This window comes from Triturus cristatus, chromosome 7 (genome assembly GCF_964204655.1).
Source record: "Triturus cristatus chromosome 7, aTriCri1.1, whole genome shotgun sequence".
Classification (NCBI taxonomy): Eukaryota; Metazoa; Chordata; class Amphibia; order Caudata; family Salamandridae; genus Triturus; species Triturus cristatus.
The window spans coordinates 521,285,093-521,306,101 of record NC_140590.1 but is presented as its reverse complement, the minus strand read 5'-3'; the positions used below and the strand labels follow the sequence as shown (position 1 = coordinate 521,306,101).

At 46.1% G+C, this 21,009-nt stretch overlaps 1 protein-coding gene across 3 annotated transcripts in view; it reads left to right on the top strand.

Moving 5' to 3' along the window:
• Positions 1 to 6,870: 6,870 nt before the first annotated feature.
• SEC14L1 (SEC14 like lipid binding 1) overlaps positions 6,871 to 21,009 on the top strand; it is a 360,792-nt gene continuing 346,653 nt past the window's right edge. Inside the window, exons 1-2 of one of the 3 annotated variants that reach the window (XM_085616893.1) lie at positions 6,871 to 7,223; positions 14,462 to 14,523. The gene's annotated coding sequence lies outside the window, so the exon portion shown is untranslated. Of the gene's footprint in view, positions 7,224 to 14,461; positions 14,524 to 21,009 lie in introns of those variants that run through there. The other 2 variants (XM_085616894.1, XM_085616895.1) reach the window with 2 other exon arrangements.

The following is a 21,009-nucleotide window of genomic DNA, read 5'->3' as shown; positions in this document are numbered from 1 at the left end:
GTCGTCAGCCTGGCCGTGAGTCATGGCTGAACTGCACAGCAGTCTAGCCAAGCCTGCTGACCAGTGCTTTAAATGGGCTGGTACTCTCCAGTACTGAGTACCGGCACTTCTTGGATTTATCACTCTGAGTACTGGCACTTCTCTACTGCCGAGGAGAGTACCGGTATTCATGAAAGGGTAGGCTCCTTGGCTGTGAGTGCTGGTGAGCAGGAGTGGAACGTGTCTGGCAGTCAAGGCACCGCTTCTGTAGCCCCGATCTGAGCCCCAGATGAGCTATTCAGCAGGGCTCATTTGAATAATGTCGGACTGCTCGCCATCACGCTGTGTTTGACAGGGCAGGGTCCGTTCAGGCCCAGTGCTGTCAATCACAGTCACACTATCCTGTGCATTTGTGCAAACACAGGATTGATGGCAGTGCCCTGGCAGTGGCAATTAAAAAAGCCATGGTAGGTGAAGAGTATAAAATGTCTTTTATCATACCCAAATCTTTTGTGTGTCTGCTTTTGTTTGTGTGTTTGCCTGCATTTGTATGCCTGTTTTTTGTAAGAAAAAAAAGAGAAAGAGAGAGAATCAAGACACTCTTGGGAAGTATTTTAAAGAAAATGGGTGGCACTTTGTCTTACATGTCTGCTCAGCGACAAAGGTTCATAAATAACGTAAAAGGGAGGGTTGGTGGGTGGGTGGTTGAGTGAGTGAAAGGGTGGATGTATAGATGGATGTATGGGTGAGTGAAAGAATGGATGGGTGAAAGAGGGTGGATGATTGGATAAAAGAGCAGATGGGTGGATAAGTGAAAGATTGGATGGATGAATGAAAGGGAGGGAGGTTGGATGAAAGGGTGGAAATTGGATGAGTGAAAGGGATGATTGAGTGAAAGGGTGGATAGAATGATGGAGTGAAAGGGTTGATTGATAGATGAGCGAAAGGATTGATGAATGAGCGAAAGGGTGGATAAAGAGATGGATGAGTGAAAGGATGAATTGATAGGTTTGGAGATGGATGGATAGGTTTGGATATGAAGGGTGGACAGACGGAATGGTGAAAAACTGAATGATGGATGAAAGACTGAATAGACGACAGAATGTAAAGGTTAAATGGTGGACATCAGCAGGTAAATGATAGGATGAAAGGATGAATGGATAGATCGATGGAAGAGACAAGAGATATCTTCTGGGGAGGGTCAGGATGATTTGCTTCATTTGCTTGGTGCCATGAGAGTTTTGGTTCGAAGTGTGGGTATTTTCAGTCTCTTCCTACTTACGCGCTCAAAAATATATGGTATTGTGCCAAACAACAGCAATCAACAGTATGACATTAAGAAGGTGCTACTATTGCAAAACAAGGAAATGTTAACATATTATCGCATTTCTCTTTCATTTTGTGTAATAAGTTAACTTGCTTTGTTTATATAAACACATTTATCATGTGTTTTGGTATGTGCTGCAACTGATATAGAAGTCGTTAAGTATCATCATGTCTTGTCCTTAGCCCAGCCCACTCACTACGCCTCTAGCTCATTTTATTGAGTACCTGCACTTATTTTTTCCTACATAAAGCACTGCTGCTGACCTATGTAAACAAGCATTTACAATGCAATGGTCTTGGCAACATTATAGGTAGAGCTATTGGTATTGCTCATTATTTTTTTATCATTTTTGTATCCCTAAATAAATGGCATTGTCATTTCTATTGGCATTAGCTTTTTTTTTGCATATGTGATACCTATTGCATTAGCAGAGACAGAGTGAGGTAGTGAGATAGAGAGAGAGTGAGGTATTGAAATAGAGAGTGAGGTAGTGAGAGAGAGTGAGGTAGATAGAGAGTGAGGTAGTGAGATAGAGAGTGAGGTAGATAGAGAGTGAGGTAGTGAGATAGAGAGAGTGAGGTAGTGAAAGAGTGAGGGAGAGGGATGTTGTGAGGTAGTGATATATAAGCATAGAGTGATGTTGTGATGTAGTGAGATAGAAGTAGTGAGTGCGAGAGAGTGAAAGTGAGTTAGTGAGATAGAAAGAGTGAAGTAGTGAGATAGAGAGTGATTGAGGTAGTGAGTGCGAGAGAGTGAAGTTGTGAGGTTGTGAGCTAGAGAGTGAGGGAGTGATGTTTTGAGAGAGAGAAGTTGTGAGACAGGACTGTGAGGTGGGAGAGACTTGTAAGGGTGGATTCCTTAACAGAGAATGAGGCAGGGCAGTGAGTGAGAACAACCCTAAGAAAGACCTCTCCCCTGTCTGCGATAGTGGCAGGGGACATCCTTGGAGGGTGTGGTTCTTAACTAAAAGTGAGGTAGGGCCGTGATGTGGGAGACAGCCTCAAGGTAGATTCCTTTCAGAGAAATGGACAAGAAAACAACACATGGAAGGACGCATTCCTTATTTGAGGAAGGAGAAATCACAGGAGGGTTTAGTCGTAACTCGAAGTGAGGCAGGGCAGTGAGTGAAGCAGATGGAATCAAAAAGGGTAGATGCTTTGACGCACAGTGAGGTAGGGCAGAGAGGTAGGAGTAATTCTGGGCTGGTATATCTCTTAACTGTGAAAGCAGCAGGACAGTGAGGTAAGAGAATTCCTGGAAGGCTGCATGAAAGATGTAACTGATAGTGAAAGAGAAGAGATTCTCACGTCTTTCGGTGGAGGAGATCTCGGACTAGCAGAGTCTAAAGCCAGAGATGAAACGGCATTGATTAGAAGGACATAACTTATATGTGTATACGAGCTATAGGGAGACCCTAAAGTGAGAGAGAGATGTCTGACTGCTCAACAGAGTGATCCTCCTAGACTGACAGGGAGGAGTCCCAGACTGATAACGGGTGACAGGGACTGCAGGCTGCCTGGGTGAAAGAATGCAGGCTTGGAAAGGATGCAATGTGAAATTGTGAACTGTGTGCATCAGGTAATGTAGGGTGTAAGAGGTAATAGTATGCATAGAGACCTAGGGGAGGTACAATAATATCCTGGCGTATGTAGGGGCCCCAGGGACCCTGGACTCACTGCAGTATACGTCGCTGTCTCCTAAGACTGAATCAGCTGTTTCCTTGCACCCATATTATCACTCCATCACAAAACCCCACCCTCGTAGGTCTGTACTCTGCCATAAACTGAGCCTTCAACCCTGGGTTCCCTGCCCTCTACTCTCCAGGAGGGAGGCCCCATCCCCTCTTTCATTCAGGTAGTCCTACCCCCACTCTCCTGGCTTGAACCCTCAATACTCTCACGTAGGGGCTCCGCTTCCTACTCATTGGGCAGGAGCGCCTGCCCTCTCTTCCACTTTGTGTGTCCTTCACCCCTCTCTTAAAAGCTTGAGCCCCCAATCACTCCTCTAGCCTGAGCCTCTTACAATGCAATGGTCTCGGCATTGTTAAAGTTAGAGCTATTGGCATTGCTCATGACATTATTTTTGTTTATGTTGTTGTTTTTAAAAGATTTAAAGAAACGGCATTGTTATTTACAATGTCAATAGCTTAATCACTCTCAAATGCTCCTGCAAGGCACCGCGGCAGCCACGCCGCACAAAGCCCTCATGGCCGCCTCGTGCGAACAGCAGCACTGCGCAGCGCCTTTTTAAATCTCCCTCACTGACACCCACAGCAGTGGTGAGGAGGAGGCGCCATGCGCGACAATACACACCGCGCCTCTGCTACCACCCATAAACCGCTCCCGCACAACCTGCAACAGGGCTCCCCATCAGTCCGCTCACCGGCAGCAAACACCACAATCTCACACCGCCAGGAACAAAAAATATCCAGTGAGACACGTGCGCCACAGCGAAGCGCGGTACAGTGTAAATAAACCCTGCGACCTCGCCAAACCAAACACGTCGCCTGCGCCAAAAGACCTGGGAGAGCGACCAGCACGAACGAACGCCTGAAAGAGGCATCACAAAAATATACACACTTTTACACTCAACACAAGCCCCCGCCCCGCGATAAAGCCCGGGGAGGAAGCGGCGCCCAGGCCGCCGGGAGATGCGGCCACAACAGGTCTCATGTCAACAACATGCGCCGCGCAGACACTCACCACTCAGCAGCCTCCATCTTCTTCCCGCCCGCGCCCCCTCCCCTTTACTATCAGCGGCCAGGCGGAGGGGGCTGCGGGACGCCGAGCTCGGGGGAGGGGGGTTGCGGGGAACCTGGGCTACAGCGTCCGGCGGACACAGAAAGGGGGGAAATAAATGGGGACTGATAGTAAAAGGAGCTAAAGTGGCGCCAATGCGGCCTTCATGTGACCATGTGGGTGAATGAAGGGCGTCTCCCGATTGAACGTAAATATCTACAAGCCCCAACTCCTCATTAGCATAAAAAACAAAGTACTTCCGACCCCGAGAGCAGACAATCCTAGGCAGGGCTGCATCCGGAGGAGGACCTCCACCCCCGCCCTCGATGGCATACTATACATCGATAACAACATCTCATAGGCACATCATGCCCTCACCGACAGTAACATTCTCAACGGGGCACATCGTGCTTCGGCGGCAACAAAAACAAACCCCCGCCCAGTCCCCCCCATACACTCACTTCAAATAACACTGCTTGACAGGACACAGAATGCACCCGCAATGACACCCCCGAGCAGAGCACAGTGTGCACCCACGCACTGAGCACGGCAAGCGCCCACACACAAAAACAACAGCGTTTGCAGGGCGCATCACATAGTCGCCGACAATACTCCTCCTTTACCGTGGTGGCAGGCTCACTCTGCCTGTTCCAGCATCCAGTCTGAGCAGTAGAGGCACAAAGCCTGAGGGGGCGGATGAAAGGGAGGAGTTTGTGGGGGCGGGAGGAGGAGTCTGTCGCCCGGTGGCCACCGCTCGGCTCAGAAGCCCAAAGCGGATCCTATTAAATGTTGGGGAGTGAATACCGAGGCTGCGTGGTCTTGAATGCACCTCATGTCTAATCTGCTATGAAACACTCCATGCCCTTTCACCCCTGCTTTCTCCTTTTGTGACGCTTTTCCCATCTTTCGCTTCCTCCTCCTTTCCTATGAGTTTGTTTTTCCATCTCCTGCTCTCGGTCGATGTCTGGTAAGGAAAAGTATGTGCCCGTCCCCAAAAATGAGTGTTGGTAGACACCACCGGCTCCAATTAAGCACCTATTAGGGTGAATTCTGCAAAAGTCCGAAAGAGTGCACTGGTTAGGGATGTGTCATGCTGCGCTCTTTGGGGTAAGGTAGCCCCTTGCGTCCGCCCCAGAGTTGAGAGCATTTTCTATAAGCAAGGCATGCTCCTCAGAGGCAGGAGCAGTGCTTGGATGTTTGCAGCTTCAGGCAGAACGACGTTTCACCCCTGCAGCACTTCCCATCAACTAACAAAAGGGGAATTTGTCGGGCCTTTCGCTGTGTGGTGAACAGCTGCGGTCTTCTCTTGTCTGATGGAAGCGTCGGTCATGGTCATCATAGGACAGTGTGAGTTGCTCTGAGGTTACGGTGTGTCCGGTAAGCAAAGAGTGTGATTCACAAGTCAGCTAACTTACAGTGCGGTACGGCTTGCACCCTGTAGTCAAGGTGAGTCCCAGAGGTCAGTGTATATTCAGGGGCCGAAAGCCAAGGGAGGTAGGATCACTGTACTTGTCCCTGCCACATCAGACGCCCACGGGGTGCGCATTTCTCCTTCACCCGTCATTGGACATGTCAGAGGCACTGATTAATTCAAAGAATCATGTTCTTGCTCATTGCCTTACCCGGGTTCCGCTGCAGCTTAAACATTCCTCGGAGCGGGACAGTAATCACAGAACGCCTGCAGGGTAAACAAGACACATCACACAACGCGCCAGTCGGCTCTCTGATTGGTTGACAAGGTCCACCAATCACAGTGCTTATTTGGTAGTTGCCAACCAATCAGAGAGCCGACTGGCGCTTGTAGGCAGCGTGAAGACATGCTGTCTTGTGGGCGTGTAAGGGGCGGGCTGGCAAAAAGCGAAAAGCAACCAAAAAGCAATAAAAAAAACCGCCCCCGAATCCGAAAAGGACAGGGCCTGTTCGGAGTGACGGACCTCTTCTCCAATGGCTGGCCAGCATTCAAGAGGCCAGGCAATGGAGAACAGGGGAGAAGAGGGGCGGGTTCAAGCCCCTCTACTCCAAGTCATTATCTCTCGCGAGCGAGACTGCGCAAGCGCAGCCATCGCTAGCCGAGACCTAAAAATCACCATCCAGCCAGTTTGACAGTCAGCCCACTTCACAGTGAGCCGCCCAGCAGTCCAGCTACTAAAAACGTTACGACGTTATCGTCATCTTTCCTTCATCATGCTCGAGAGTTTCATTGCCACGCAAAGTGCAATGATTACATCCCAGCTGACAGTCCTCCCTCTAGGTACTACCAAGTGAACTACACTTGATCGGAGCCAAAACCCGAGAAGCATCGCACTAACAACCATTGACAAAGCCAAGAGTAATGGCTTGTAGTAAGTGTTTTGTAACTTGCTGTATTATGTATATGAATACGACAGAAGTAGCAAAATGCTAGTAGGGTGGCACACTAAGCTAAGGATAGATTTTCAGTTTATGTACTTTTAAGCCACGCCCTCAATTACATAGGTCAGGGTCTTTCGAGAGTCCCCCCTTCAGTTTTTTCATCCCACTTAAAGCTCTGCATTATGGGATACAGTGCTAGTCTGCTGAATACAATTACTTGGCTTCAAATAATTCTATTGACCTGCTCATTTACTATTCTAACTCGACTTCAGTCCTTTGAAATGTGGCGCACATTGTGTGTTCGGTGAGCTTGATGTACAATCGCCCACTCCCCAAAGAACTTTAGAGGGCATTCTAAAGCTAAATGTAAATGTAATCACTTCTCCCAACTGACTGGAAACGGAGTATTCAGCGTGCGTCTGACGTTGTACGTACCCATGCGTCATGCGCTGCGGTGAACGACTGGCTGATGCTCCGCCCGTCAGCCGGGGAAGACAACAGTGCCGAGCCGGCAGCTGTGACCCTCAGCCGGACGCAGGGAATTGTAGACACTGTATTACTAGAGTGCGGATCACTCTCGCCTGCACCTAGTCTGGCCTTCCTTCCGCCGTGTCCCAGCATCACTCAGCCCAAGAAACAACGAACGCACCCATAGCAGACAGAACTCACAGCCCAGTGTCCTTTCTAACCCCGGCGCACAGACCTGCTTCCATACGGCCCAGATCTCGCCACTCTGCACCAGGACAATACCTCGGTGACGACTGCCACTATCTTTCCACCGCAGCTGCCAGTCTCATGAGCCCCATGGAACCCCCGCAGTTATGAGGGTGAGTGGCTGCTGATTGTGTCGGATGGTTATGAGCGAGGGATCCAGGCTGGGTGGCTCGGGTTCTGTGTGTAACGAGAATGTTTAGAGGGTTTTTTGTTGAGTGAGATACATTTATTTACTGATGTTTGTGGTCTCCTTGGTCGGGCTAGCTAAGACCCTCGACTGGCGGGTCGTTCTGTCTTTAAAGCGCTGAGCCTGGTTCTTGAACTGTTGAGAGTAGCCTTCCGGATAGTCTCTTAAGGTGTTCAGCACAGAACGAACGCGCAGCCAACATCGGTGGTGGTAAAATTGTCATCAAGACGTATCTCCCACGTCAGCATCCTCAGACTGGTACTGATTTGTAGTGCCAGTACTGCCTGCACCATATATCGTGCTTGTAAGAGCCCAGAACACCAGTTTATTTATCCTTGTAGCCAGGACTTCAAAGTGTGTGCTGGTGCCAGTACACACCAGAGCGGAGTGCTGTTGCGACTTATTTTATCTGTATCGCTTTCATTATTAGATCAATCTTCTGATACCACCCAGTGTTGGCATGACTGGTATCATCATTTGTATCATACGTCTCAAGCGCTCTAAAAGAAGGCTACTGTATCCTCACCTCAGTCAGTGTAGTTTTATTGCTAATGACATGTATCTCCAGTCCGTAATTGCTCTCAGCCCGTAAATCCTTCAAAGCCTAACTGGCAGTACCACACTTCCAATCGATCCTGCTATCTTGTTTTAGTTCAGAGTGCACATTATTGCCCTCTTCATCTTGTAGTTACTGAACCAGGGTCGTTTTTGCTTAATAAATAGATCCGACAGAGCAACGTTTGTATAGCAGAAATAAGGTGGGCATGCTCCATACCCAGGGCACAAGTCCTAAAAAAAGAAGTGGGGGGGGCGCTGACGTCACAACAGGAAGTGACGTCATGAAAGGTGGCTTGCACCATCAGACTCATTGCCTCCCCTCGCTCACCCCTTAGATGCGATTGCATCAGAGAAGCCATCGCATGAGCAGCGTTCTGAATGAGCTCCGATCTCACCCCAGAGAGGCCAAAGAGTGAATGTGTGGCTCCGTTTGCTCCAGTTATCGAGCTCCTGGTAAAATAAGTGGGGGGATGCCGTCCACCCGCGTGGTACCCTGACTCGAGCCCTGTCCATACCCTATTGTTCCCCGATGCCACAGAAGGAATACTCTTTCACAATGTGACCTTATGATTCAGATTTGATGAAAGCACCACAAGTATGTTTATGCCAAATAAAATTTCCCAAAAAGCAAATATGCTAAGCTGTTTTATTTTTTATTTATTTTTTTTTTTAATCACACTTCCGATTGTATGCATTTAAGATGTCGATACGCCATACTAAATAATGTTGTTGGCAAGGTTTCATAGCTGTCTTGATCGCATCATACAATGGATGCACACCAACTATTTGAAACTAAATACACAGAAGACCAAAATCATGGAGTTTGGTATTGGCCCTCCAATTTGGGAATACAGCCTGGTGGCCAACGGGGGCAGGAGAGTGTCCGTCACCAGTGGACAAGATGAGAAATCTGGGTGTGGTCTGGGACACACTATTTAATTTCTCTGCTGAGATTAATCAAGTTACTTCAGCCTGTTATTTTACACTAAAGATCCTATGGAAGATCCTACCATTTCTTCCAATGGAGCTGAAGAAAACTGTGGTGGTTGCTCTTGTATTGTCTTGCATCTATTATTGTAATGCCCTCTATTTAGGGGTTGACAAACAGCAGTTTACTAAGCTGCAATCCCTTCAGAATACTGCTGCCCGGACATTACTCAACATTCCTAAATTCAATCACATCTCTGGGGCCGTTAGGAGTCTTCATTGGCTCCCTGTTATGCAGCGCATTGAATTTAAGGCTTTTTGCCTGGTCCACAAAACCCTGTATGGTGCAGGTCCTTTAGCGTACCGCAATTTATTTCGATGGTACTTTCCAGGGCGTTCACTACGGTCTGCCAATCAGGCCTTGCTTAAAATCCCAAAATGGAGGAAGGCCAGATGGGGTGGTAGATGCCTCTCATACTTGGCTCCCAAACTCTGGAATAGGCTGCCTTTGGATATGAGATCTCAATCAGTTCTTTCTAAATTCTGAGGCCTATTAAAATCCTGGCTCTTCCAGGTCTAGCAGTGGATCTTATACCTATGGACATACCCCTCTTTCAGTTTTTCTCCAGCGCCAAGACGCCTCGGCAATCGAGTGCTATATAAAACCCCTACTTACTTATATGCACTATATGTTGGGAATTGTGTACTTATAAAGAATGTACATGCTTGCCTCTGTCACATATTTTTTGTGTGTGTATTCAGTGTACGTAAACCTGCTCGATAATTAATTCATGTGGGACATTTAACTGTCTGGCTTACTATCTATTTTGTAAGGTGGTGTTGTATTTTTTATTTTTTTGTGACAGTTAAAAGTAGTTGCCCTGGATTTGTGAAACCAAGATACTCTGCTTTTACAAAATGTATACCTTGAAATCAAGTTGCATTCTCGTGCAGAATTGTTCGATCTTCAGGAATTTTGTTAAACCTGTGACTTATCTTACTAGCGCTGATGTTTCCTGGTTGTGTTGCTGTTTGAATGCATTTCCCATTATTCAGCCATCCATCAGTAGGGATGTAGACGTGTTCAGCCCTATTACAACTCAGTTTTTTATTTCCTTTGTAATGTAAAGATTTTGAAATGCAGTGTTGTTGTGGTAGTGGTGGAGCTGGGCGGGAACTTGGTTGTAACAGGGGACAGGTTTATTCCAGTTCTGTTTCAGGGCAAATTACGTAAAAAACACTTGTCCATGACTTTACCATTTGCGGGTAGATACCCAAGCTGGTGATGGCTCACAGGGTAAGAACCTGTTTGGTAATTGTTGAAAGGGCTCCAAGTGCCGTGCTTAGATTTGTCAACAAGACATTAGCAATACAGTGTATCCAAAGTACAGATGTTAAGCATAAAAATTATTTTCGGCATCTTCCAGTGCTAAATGCAAAAAGTAGGCCAGCCTTGCAAAATAGTGAGAGTTACAATATAATTTCAAAGGTCCTTTAGCACCAAAGTAAACAAGCTAGGGGAAGATGGAAACTGTTTCCAGGAGCTACACTATGGGTCTCATTTTTTCTTTTTTTTAAACAATTTTTATTAGAAACAAAGGCAGCAGCAGAGTCAATTACATTGACAATGTAGTCAAGCAAGTACATAAGGTTACCAATCGATCTCAACGTTCATCAATCTCGCAGGAGTCCAGGGTATCAAAATCCAATAGTTGCCATTCAATCCGCCTGAAGAGCATTTGCATGTCCCCGGGTCAGGAGACTGCATACATATCTGTCTATTCATGATTGTCCATCGCATGTGCCATCCAATCCCTCGCTCGCCCCTCACTTCCCAGGAGCCTCTCCCTCCTGAGTTCTATAGTCGGAGAAACACATATCTCCCCCCTATACTTATTACATTTCCCCCACTTGTAGTCCCATTTGCCCGGGCACCCCCTCCCTTTAAACACTGTTTTTTTGGCGATCATAGCATGGTCCATATCCTTTGCCCAGTCTGTCATCGATGGTATAGTGTCCACTCCCCACTTCTGGGCAATGTTCCGCTTGGCTATACACCACCCCATTGTGGCCCATGCCTGCTCAGCCTGCGTGAGGTCCGTCCCTTCCCAGATATTGAGGAGACATAGTGTGGGCGTCGGGTGGATAGTCTTGTCACACGTCCTAGTCAATTGTCTGGTAACGTCAGTCCAATATCGTTGTATGTGAGGGCAGCCCCATAAGATATGCAAGAATGTTCCCGTCTGATTACAGTGCCGGAGGCAGAGTGCGTCTGGTCGCCTATTAAGCCTATAGAGCAGTGTGGCATCTAAAATATACTCGGTGAAGAATTTTAAGCTGCACCAGGCGAAGACGCATCGGGATAGCCACTTCTCGGGGTGAGGACAATGCCTCTTGCCAGTCCTCATCGGCCAGTTCTCCTAATTCGCCCTCCCAGGACGCCCTCAGTTTCAACATCGGGTCGACCCAGTTGTTGATCAATTTCTTGTACGTGAAAGATATGGCCTTACGGTTCATAGGGTCCAACAAGAGCCTATCCTCAAGGGGAGAGGAGTCCGGGAGGGGTGTATCTTTAGGGAGGGCTGATTCAATAGCATGGCTGATCTGTAGGTAGCGAAACCGTTCAGACGGTGCTAAATGATACTTGGTCTGGAGTTCTGAAAATGATGCCTTTTTGGCCTTGATCCACAGATCGCCCACTTTGGAAATTCCGATCAGCTCCCACTTATCAAACCCCGCATAGGCACTAAGCCTCCCTAGAATATCCGGTTCCCATTGTGGGGTAGCCTTCGTTAGCCGTCCCTGCCAGCCCATCTGTCTCTGCACTCCATGCCACATCTCCACCGTGCGTTCTGTCGGGCCGGTCAGGCACTATTTCTTATGGTTTGTGTACAAAGCTCTATTATAGCCCCCTTTCCCCAACAACCATTGGTCAGTGCTAAAGCTGGGATCATCATGTCTCCCGAACACCCATTGGTTAATGGCCGTCAATTGTGAAGCCTGGTAGTAAAGGGGCAGGTCCGGCAATCCTATACCTCCATCATACCATCCCATTGTTAACTTGGCCATAGCTATCCGAGGCGGTTTATTGTCCCACAATAAATAAGTCCCGTATTGCGGCCTTAATCTTTGAAAAATAGGAACTAGGGACCGGGATGGGAGTATTATGTAACGCATAAAGAAAACGTGGCAGAGCAAGCATCTTGAATAAAGACGCACGCCCCAACAGCGTTAGTGGGAGAGTTTTCCAGTATGCAACGTCTGAGCAAAACCGCTGCAACAGCCCCTGTAGTTCCTTTCAAAGAACAATGTGGCATTGGTAGTGATAAAAATCCCTAAGTAAAGAAAACCCTGGTAAGCCACCGGGATAGTATATTCTCGAGGACTACGAGGTGGATCACCCCAAAGGGAATACATCTGAGAGTTAGACCAGTTTATTTGATAACCAGAGTGTGCCCCGAAGATATGAGAGATATGAAGTACTCGGTGTAGTGAGCGTGCTGGGGAGGCAAGGTAGAGTAAAATATCATCTGCATATAGTGATATGCGATCTTCGTGATCATTCGTCCATCGCATGCCTCTAATACCCGGGTCTCCCCTTATCCAAACCGCCAATGGTTCGAGAACCATGGCGAAAAGGAGTGGCGACAGTGGGCATCCCTGTCTAGTGTCCCGACAGAGGGGAAAGGAGGTGGAGTGGTGATTATTCACTGAGACATGAGCCCTGGGTTGTGAATATAACAATTGAACCCATCCCTTAAATTTGGGGCCAAACCCCATTCGGTCGAGAACCGCAAACAGGTACTCCCATGCTATGGTATCGAACGCCATTTGCGCGTCAAGTGCTAGTAGTATAGCCTCCTCCCCCAGAGTACGTACACAACCAATGGCCCCATTCACCCTTCACAGATTGCGCGCCGTGTTCCGTCCTGGCATAAATCCAGATTGATCCGGATGGATCAAGTCTGTTAGGTAGGGGAGCAGACGATTCGGCAGTAGCTTGGCCAATTTTTTTGCCTCTATTGCAATTAGAGAGATAGGCCTATACGACCTACACTCATCCACAGGCTTGCCGGGTTTATGGATGACCACGATAGCGGCCTCTCAGGTGTCTTCTGGGAGGAGGGCGCGCTCGTAGCTTTCATTATAAAGATTAAGTAAATGAGGTGCTAGTATGGAAGCCATTGATTTGATTAGTTCAATCGGGAGTCCGTTCGGGCCCGCCGCTTTGCCAGTGCGAATGTCTTGAATTGCCTTATGAATTTCCTCAGTAGATAGATCAGCATCCAATGCCACCCCATCTTGCTCAGAGAGACACGTCCCCTAGATAGTGATGGGTCTCATTTTGATAGCAGTCGATTGGGACAACTGGGCTGGCGGTCACAAAGTGCTCCTTATCTTGGCGACATGTGCTTCAGCCAAGGAAAAGGACTGTAACCAAAGCCGGCATGAAAAGGAGCACCGTCTGCACCTCCATGGACCGGGTGCCATGCACCATGTTGTGCATGGCATACGCTGCATGGAGGTGAGTGGGGGCACTATTTGTGGCCCCAGGCCACTTTGCAGTGGCCCACGACAGTCGAGTGGCCTGTTTGGGTCCCCCAATATCATTTTACGACAGCCTGTACACGGTGGTGTTCTTGCCATGAACAGGCTGTCAGAAACGGATATCCAAATCCTGATAGTGGTGCCTGGCTCGGCACCGCTGCCATTCTGGGCTGCAACTCAGGCCGCCGCCCCATCGGTATCTGAGATCCTGGCAGAGGCAGTGGTCTGGACTCCAAACGCTGTGGTCCAACTGCTAGCTTTAAAATGTGGCAGTAGGACCGAAGGGCTGTCGGTGGTCGGACTGCCTTTGACAGCCTGTCAGTGGCTGTCCGACTGCCATTAAAATGAGGCCCTATTTTAGGGAATGGTCTGAAAAGACAGTTCTTGGGAAACCTTTTTGTTTTAACTTTGCATCTACATATGTGTGGGTGTGTATACACACATCTGAATGCATGTATAGAAGTAGGGTTCTACATTAGTATTTATTTGTGTGATAAATAGTCGTCAGATATACATTTTGAAAACATGGAGTTTATAATCTATGTTTGGATGTTGTTAAGGTACTTGTTATGTACCAGTATTAAGGTATACTCTGGGACAGGCTGCAGAAACAGTGGGGGTGAAGAAACACCTGCATCGATGCTTACCATGGTAAGTTAGAGGATAGGAGAAGAGCTTTGTGTTGAAGCTGTTAGTAGTTGAGGTGCTGTATTTGCAATGGTTGTGTTCTTTACTGTGTCTGCCGTACTGTAGTGCATGCGTTCTGAAGGAAAAAATGGATATTCGCATACTAGCAGTGGTCCGACTCTCTGAAAGTTCAAGTGCTAGGATTTCAATTTTTGGGGAAATGGTTTGCAATCTGCATTCTTATTTGACTGCTTGTCAGCCATGTTTGTAGGTACTGTCTTACAGTGTGCTTGTGAAAGATCTTAGGTTGTTGGTTTTGTGTTTGGTCCTTCGCTTAGGACGCAGCATGTCTTTTGTTTTTGCACCTGGACCATAGTAGACCCTATAAGCTGACTGTTTGGCATGCCTGGTTCCGGGTTCATTGTAGAGGGCAGGTTCTGTCTATCCCTGCGTCATGATGACCCCGTAGTTTTTACTTTCTCGTGTTATCTTTTTTTTCTCCAGATGGAACCTTTGAAGCTTTCGCTTAGAAGTATCCAACCCTCTCCAGCTTGCCACATTTCAGGGTAATTTAGTTTCATTTTTGCAGAGATTTGTTCTTTTCTTCCTCTCAAGACGAACACACTTTATTCAAACAAGACCTCCACACTTTAGTCTAGCTACAGCAAGGAGTACAAATGTTCTGACTCCACCTCTTTCCTTTTATTAGACTGTTTTTGTGTTTCTTGTCAAATGTTATTTTCTTTCTATTTTAAGAGGAACTAGGGCCACTATACATTCTATTTTAAGCATAGATCTTTTTTGCTATTTAATGTGATTGAAAGAATGAACAATACTTAACTTTAAATGCATTTATGATTTTAAGAAGATGTTTGGTCTGTTTTCGAGGTTTTGCCATTGAATACTGGAAGCATGAAAATTGACTCAACTGTGCATCCGTTCATTAGGACTCTGTTTACTTGTTCTAAAAGGTGTATATTCTGCTTTGATTTTTATAAGACCGAGGCTCCATCAAATGGCAAAAAAGAATTGTGTAATAATGCTAAAAGTTTTTCCTGGATGAAAGGTCGTTCTCTGTTCGCACTGTAAGTTGATGATGTCACTTATTGTATGTAACCCAAATAAGACCTTAATAATACAATGGTACTTCCTACGTAACTCTACATCTGTTCTTTCAGTCTTTGTTACTGGAACTTATATCTTTTTTCTTGATCTCCTAATGTTTGACAATTTTTGCCTTTGCCAGTGCAGTGGTGCTTCTCATTATAGTACTGCCTCTGTCTTTGGTAGTGAGAGCTGTGATCTCAAGATAGAAACTATTTGGCTCCTAACTTTGAATGCTGACATTTCTCCTTCAATAAGCATACTGTGCTAATAATTTGGTGCCATTTGATAAATCTTAACAAAACGTTCCCAAAAAAGGTTAATCCACACCAACTCTTTCCTGGAAAGTTTCTGGGTGATCTGTAAAGCAGTGGGCTGAGAAAAAGGTGGGGGGGTCCCAAAACACATATCCCAATGCAGTTTTCAATACAATAAAAACTGCGAACATGATGACACCAGTTTTGACAGAAATTGTCATCTTTGCACAGAAAGCGTGCTTTTTGTGATTTGGTGTAAACCTGTTCAGTAGTTTTTGGGAAGTTAAGGTAAAAAACGTATGTATATAAAGAAATGCGGAAGTACTGCAGCTCCATCAGAAGATAAGATCTGATTGGCTGCCTCACATGTACAGACTTGTTAAGCAGTCATTTTAGGACTCAAGTCGTAGGTACAAAAATAAAGGTGAAAAAAAAAACATATGGGTGGCGAGAATAGGCATATTCTGACCCCATAGGCGTTGCGCCGAGGAATCCCCTGCACCTCTCCACCACCGGCCCCCTCCGGGGTTAAAAACAACAGAAAAAAAATTGCAGTATCACAGCTACCCTTTTAATCTATAATCCCCCTGGGGTGGGCCAGGGTGTGAGAGGTCAGCAATGATTAATTTTACAATTAATTTGAGGAGCACAAATGTGTAAGGCACTCTCCCCAATATCCAAAAAGCACCTGCTTGGGTAAAGTGCAATAAGTGTGACCCCCATCCCGGAACCCCTACACAGTTGTATGTGGAAGGTGGCGCTGCTGCCGCACGGTCTGCTCCTCTTCCCCCCCCCCCCCCCCCTTCACCCATTGCAATGTATTGTATTGCAATTGCATTTATATAGCGCTTACTACCCCTGATGAGTTGTAGAATTGCTTTTTCGGCGAGTAGTACGCAGCTCCGTAACCAATAAAGGATTAGTGGTGAATTAGTATAGTGAAATATCAAAGCAATATGAGTGGTGGCTATGTTAGTCTGTTATTTGGATTGAGAAGAATAAAGGTTTGCATTTATATAGCGCTTGCTACGCCTGAGGGCGTTTTGAAACGCTTTTTCGGGGAGTAACACACTTCTCCGTAACCCATAAAGGATTAGTGGTGAATTAGTGTAGTGAAATATGAGTAGTGAACATGTTAGTCTGTTGTTTGGATTGAAAAGGATAGTGGAGGGGTAGAAGAGGGAATGATTTATAAATCATTTTTTGTTTGTTTTGGAACTCATAGTAGGAGGAGTAGGAGGCTTAGGATGAGTAAAGGAGAGGTTGGAGGGGGATGAGTCAGCGGTTTATAAAGGGTTGTTTTGGGGATCGGAATACTAAAGGAGGTATGAGATGATGCAAGGCGGGGAAGAGTAGGGAAGAGTCTAGAAAGGGTTATTTTGAGGATCCTAGTAGTAGTATGGGGTTTGGGATGAATGAGAGAGTGGAGGTAGAGGACATATTGAGAGAGGTATAGCGTGAGAAATAGGGTAGTGCATTGAAAAGAGTAGTAGATAAATATATAGGTCTATAAGTACATGGAAGCCATATAGATGCATAGAGGAAGGTAGTATGTGTAGATTAAAGATGCATTAAATAAACTCCGGCTTTCAAGTGGTGTTGTACTTTAAATTAATTTTATGTAGATATTTTTTGTAATGCAATTGTACATAATAGTTATTGATAAAACATTTATTTATGCAGTCACTTCTATACATGTTAAAAACATAGAATAATGTAACTATCAGTAATGTGTACATTTGTTAAGTAGAACTATGAACATCTATATATTTTTTTAAACATAATTATTCTACACGTTTATACAAAGCAATACACATATATAGGTACATATCTATAGTACACATAAAATACTTGTATACAGAGGAATATGCTATATATTTCTGTTTGCGTATGGTGGTTATGTGGGGAAGAGTCAATTCAAGTAGTTTTCTGAAGATAAGGTGGTTATCCCGGGCTCTTATGTTGGGGGGTAAAGAGTTCCATAGTTTGGCTGCTTGAACAGAGAAGGATGTGCCACCTATGGTTTATTTCTTGTTTCTTGGGATTTTGAGGCGAGGTGCCACTCTGGAGTGGAGGTTCCTTTGTTGAATCTGTTTGGTGATTTTATTCCTAATGAAAAGCGGTCCCGTTCCATGTATTGCTTTGTGGGTGATACAAAGCAGCTTGAACGTGGATCTTCTGGCAACCGGTAACCAATGCAGGGCTTTCAAGGCAGGGGAGATGTGATCTAGCGGTTTTATATGTAAGAGTAGTCTAACGGCCCAGTTCTGAATCCGTTGTAGCCTTTTCATGGTTGTTAAAGGTGATGTGTGTTAGAGGCTATTGGCGTAATCGAGTTTGGACAGAACAAGGGAAATGAGACTGGGGGAAGACTTTTATATTAACAAAGCTTGATCTTGCTAGTTTGTCCACTTGGGCATTCATTGATTGCTTGGAGTCCATGGTCATTCCGAGGTTTCTTACTTCCTTCGATACTTTAGGCGGTGTTCCCAGATCAACAGGCCACGCGGCGAGCGGGTCAATAATGTTTCCAATCGCCACATGTGAGTTTTTTCATTTTGGAAGCTTTCAATTTGAGATGGCTCCACGCCATCCATTGATTCATGGGTCTGAGACAACTGAAATTTAGTGAGTTTCCAAAGTCTTTAGGGCATTCCTGTTGAAGGAGTATCTGCATGTCATCTGCGTAGTTCTAGCACGTGAGGTGAAATTGATTGATCCGTGCTGGCAATGACTTCATGCCATGTTGAAAAGCATGGGTGATATGATAGAGACTTGAGGGACCCCTGCTTTTGTGAAGTACGGTTTGGACGAGAAAGGTGGGGTATGGATAATATTAGTTCTGTTGCGAAGGTAGGATGTGATCCAGTCTAGAGCAGTCCCCTGTATGCCATCTTTGTAGAGTCTTTGTATCAGAGTATCATGGTCAACCGTGTCACTAGGGGAGAAGAGAGACAACCATATTTACTTCCTGCAAGCTCAATGTGGGCAGGGAGGATAATTGTGCCAGCTCCTGCACTAGCACGGATTGTAGGGCCGCCAGTTATAATTGCTTCATTTGACTATAATTAGTGATTTTCAGTGGTTTTTAGAGTTTAAAACAATACTTTTGACCTAGCTATGACGTCACTTTTATTTTCAGCGAAAAAAATAAATATATATATATATATATATATATATATAATTTCCTGATTGCCCCAAAGTGGGCCAAAAAACGGGTGGTTCCCACGCCATATTCTGTAGTGTCCTTTTTTGTTGTTCCTGTCTGGGGTTATGAGAAAATACTTGCATCGAAGAACCTGCGCCTCACACCCAGTATGTAGGTGGTAGAGTCACAGACCAGAAAAACCTGGGAATATCATGACATTGAACCATACTACGGTACAAAGGCCACAGTAGAGAGAAGGTGTCTTGTGCAAACACTGCTGCCTCACCTACTGTATCTCACAACTACTTAAGACATGGAAAAGGAACTCTGGTCAGTCATGAATCCTCTTCGATGTACCTAACTGCACAAAAGTAACCGTTGCATCCTTGTTTTGTTTAAAAACATTTTAAGCAAATCTACATATAAAAAATGCCATGCCATAAACCATATATACAAATGCACAGAGCCTGATATACTATTTACTACCATTATTGAAGGAGGGCGATTATAACTCACTCAAGGCGCCACTCCTCACACTCAGCGGTGGTACTAAATACCACTAAACACACTGAATCTGCATATACAATCATTTTTTCACATGTCTTGGTTAGTTTATTGCACAAAGTGCAGAGAAATAAAATCCATGTTTCACAGCTCCATTTAATATGTGAAATTTGGATACCACATCATAATGACCGCTCTCTAACCACTCTGCGCGGCTTTACCATTGTCACAGTCACCATGATTATATAGCATGGAGACCCAAATTATGCAGCAGTGTTATCCAAGTTATGAGGCAAGCAATGCACATTATTCTGCACATTTTGAGGCTGTATTATTTTCCCCCATTTCAGCTAGAATTTTTTTTTGTAAAATCTGCTAATCATGTGATGCTGTAGACGCTGAAGTCATAGAATTGCATAAATTCAATTGTCCATTTTATTATTCATGAAGAGTAAACAAAACCTGTTTGTTGCATTTTGAAGAAAGCAACCTTTTCAGAATAACTACTCCCAAAGACACAATATAAAATACATAACTGGTAGCTTGTGTTATATGGTTATTTATTGCCATCTCGGGGAACTGGTGACATATAGATATTACTCTTTCTTCAGACTCTTAGTTTATGATGTCAACAGAACCTCTTGATGCAATATTGAACCATATTACGCTGTTACATTTTATATATTTATACCCTCAGTAACAGAAAGATTAACATGTTAGATGAGGGGAAATGAACATTCAACATGGGCTGTCAGATTGATTAGAAGGTAGCCCATGTTGATGTTTTACTGCCATTTGTCGGCAGTCTTAAACTGTACATACAATCACTGACTCTTTGCATGTGTTGACTTATACACCTAATTAGCTTTTTAGGTCTCGCCTAACGAATGCAGCGCATGCATTGCTTCGCCTTGGCGAGACTATTGTTGTTGGTTTGGTGCGCGAAGGGAGACAAAACATGTGCGCGCCCGAACAGGCGATGTGCACGCGCATGGTGTCTCCTCTCTGGCGTCTTCTCTCTAGCGATGGTAGCTTTCACACGCTCACTCCGCGTGCTTGATTTAGCTTTCAGTTTCACTGCTGCCACTTAAACATATGCACGCGCTTTACCTTTGCTTGCGCCTCGTAAATCCCTGCTTTCTATTGAGAGGGAAGCCTGTTTGGTTCCCTCCCTGTCTTCCTTCGGCGTGCCTGCCCGGACAGGGCATGGGCACGCACCTGGACTCCTCTTTGCCGTGCCTCCACGTGGGCACAGCGCTTCGGCGCACTTTCACCTTACTCTTGGCTCTGAAAGCTGCTGGAGATGGATGCGCCCGGTGTTGTCAGCGTTTGGCCAAAGCACGAAGGTGAAATCCCTGCAGTGTCCAGTGGAGAGAAAGGACGGGGACCATGAGGGAGCTGACTCCGGCTGACTCTGGAGCAATGAGTAGGGCCCCTGAGCTCCACAGGTAAGTAGTCCGCAGGAGAAGCCCTTGCGGGCAGCGCACTCTACCCTACTCCACTGTCTGCCTCTCCAGGTCACCAGCACTTTCTGGGCAGCATGCTCTTGTTACACCGCTGCCCCTCTTCCCCGCAACATGGGCCACAAAAGCTGACTTGAAAGTCCCTCACTCCACTGGCAGAGTGATTCTGGCGACAACGCTGCCCGACTATGTTCCACACCCAGGCAGCACGGTCCCTGAATGCCACTGCCCACCAAAGCCGTAATTCCTAGGCAGCACACTCCCGCTGATTCCTGCGATCCACTGCAGGCCACTGTTTGTTCACTTGACCACGCCGCTGCCCGACTTCTGCTGCACATGGGCAGCGTGCTCCCCGCACACCGCTGCCCCACACAGAACCTCACAATCTTCACAGGCAGCGCAATCCTCACCACGCCACTGCCCGACTTACTACAAAGCCACAATCTGATCCGCCAAAACACAATCGGGCAGCGAGCTCTCTTCACGCCGCTGCCAGCACTCCCAAGTTGCAGTCCCTTCCAAACCATGACTTTGCGACCCTTCTCTACAGCGACAACGATCAATGAACAGCGACAG